Source organism: Mixophyes fleayi, chromosome 5 (genome assembly GCF_038048845.1).
Source record: "Mixophyes fleayi isolate aMixFle1 chromosome 5, aMixFle1.hap1, whole genome shotgun sequence".
Taxonomy (NCBI): domain Eukaryota; kingdom Metazoa; phylum Chordata; class Amphibia; order Anura; family Limnodynastidae; genus Mixophyes; species Mixophyes fleayi.
The window spans coordinates 241424669-241427226 of record NC_134406.1 but is presented as its reverse complement, the minus strand read 5'-3'; positions in this window follow the sequence as shown (position 1 = coordinate 241427226).

Here is a 2558-nt window from a genome sequence, read left to right as displayed (position 1 = left end):
AGAGAAAAAAACATGGTGCTAAAGGACGACATATTTAAGGGACCAAATACGTCAGGTGAATCATGAGCGGCCATTTTGGATGATGGCATGACTTCGGCGGCACCATGATAAATGCCAGAGCGGTTGTCTCCAAGATTTCCAGATTGAAGAGTCGTATATATATTTTAAAACAAAACCTCGCCACACGCGTTTATAAATAAGACAATAGTCGGGCTTTGCCCATTTGCATGTTTTCCCATTACAAAAATGGTCGCCGACCTACCTAGCTGAGGCACTCTATGGTACTGACGTCATTACGGGCTGCACCTATCAGCAGGGGACAGTAATAGAGAAAGCTGTCAGGTATTGGATGCAGCGGAGAACAACACAGGAGCACATGGCTGTGAGTTCAGTGCACCCTGGAAGATGTAGCGAGGAGACAGGATTTGTGGTGTCTGCCAGGTGTAGGCATCTATTGTATAAAATACAGTGGAAAATATTATCATTTTTTTTTATTTTTGGCAAAAATGACAACATATTTTATAAAATTGTGATTTTTCTTTATGTTAGGTTTTCATAATATTGTTGTTGTGAGATAAAATGTCTGTCATGGAAGGAAAACTGTATAAAAAATAATGTTTTATACTACAAAAAGGTTTTATCACTTTTTTTTTTTAAATCACATTAGGTTCATTTTTAATTATATAGTAACTTTTTGAAGGGTGTGGGTAAAAGCCAGAAACAATGTAAAGTGTATTGAAAAAGCCGGAAATCAAAATAAATGTATTGTAAAAGTGGCAAGTATGTAGTAAGTACACACTACAGATTTTCCACCCGATTATCGTGCCAATCACACGATAAAGGAATGTTAGGTCCAATACTGTATTAGTGTGTATGGTTCCACGATCATGTTTCATTTGATTTTTTAAAGTATTTTCTATAGTTTACGACTATTTCAATACATTTACTATGATCTCATGCTTTTTCAAAAATGAGAGGTGGAGGGGTGAGGTCACATGTGACAAGTGTATCAGAGGGCGCGGTGACGCCATTGCTAGGAAATGCCCACATTAATGGCATTGTATAGCGATGAGCGGAGCATAATGATGCAAAATTACCCTTAAGCCCCGCCTCCACCGCGTTCCGAGGATGCCTACTTTCCCAGAAATTCCAGGAGAGTAGTCAAGTATGTACTATGGTTTCTGGCTTATTTAATGCATTTAATATGGTTTCCGGCTTTTTCAATACACTTACATGGTTTTGTGCTTTTTCAATGCATATAATATGATTTCCGGCTTTTTCAATACACTTAACATGGTTTCCGGCTTTTTAAATGCATTTAATATGATTTCTGGCTTTTTCAATACACTTCATTCTTTTTCTGTCTTATCTGAAATTAACATCTTCTACATTTGTACAATTTCAATATTTTTAAATGTTATACAGAATGCTAGTTCAGCCAATTCAAGGGTGTAATGCGGCGGTCACCAAACTGCGCCGCGGCTCCCAGGGGTGCCGCGGCGCTGTCACAGGGGTGCCGCGGGCCAACCATAGCAAAAACAATACAAAAACTTACCAAACCGCGTGGCACCGGGACCCAGCATCCACTTCTCTCACGCAGTGTGTCACTGAATGTCGCGGTTTGGTAAGTTTTTGTGTTGTTTTGTTTTTGTTATGGCTGGCGCGCGGCAGAGGGGACAGAGGAGGGGGGACCAGCGTGGCAGAGGGCAGATGAGGGGGGACCAGCGTGGCAGAGGGCAGAGGAGGGGGGACCAGCGTGGCAGAGGAGGGGGACAGCGTGAGAGAGGGCAGAGGAGGGGGGACCAGCGTGGCAGAGGAGGGGGGACCAGCGTGACAGAGGGCAAAGGAGGGGGGACCAGCGTGGCAGAGGAGGGGGGACCAGCGTGGCAGAGGAGGGGGGACCAGCGTGACAGAGGGCAAAGGAGGGGGGACCAGCGTGGCAGAGGAGGGGGGACCAGCGTGACAGAGAAGGGGGGGCCAGCGTGACAGAGGGCAATGGAGGGGGGACCAGCGTGGCAGAGGGCAGAGGAGGGGGACAGCGTGAGAGGGGGCAGCGTGTCAGAGGGCAGAGGAGGGTGGACCAGCGTGGAAGAGGGCAGAGGAGGGGGACAGCATGAGAGGGGGCAGCGTGAGAGAGGGCCGAGGAGGAGGGACCAGCGTGGCAGAGGGCAGAGGAGGGGGGACGAGCGGGGCAGAGGAGGGAGGAACCAGCGTGGCAGAGGAGGGGGGACCAGCGTGGCAGAGGGCAGAGGAGGGGGACAGCGTGAGAGGGGGCAGCGTGTCAGAGGGCAGAGGAGGGGGACCAGCGTGGCAGAGGAGGGGGGACCAGCGCGACAGAGGGCAGAGGAGGGGGGACCAGCGTGGCAGAGGAAGGGGGACCAACGTGACAGAGGGCAGAGGAGGGGGGACCAGCATGGCAGAGGGCAGAGGAGGGGGTCAGCGTGAGAGTGGGCAGCGTGTCAGAGGGCAGAGGAGGGGGGACCAGCGTGACAGAGGGCAGAGGAGGGGGGACCAGCGTGGCAGAGGGAAGAGGAGGGGGGCCAGCGTGGCAGAGGAGG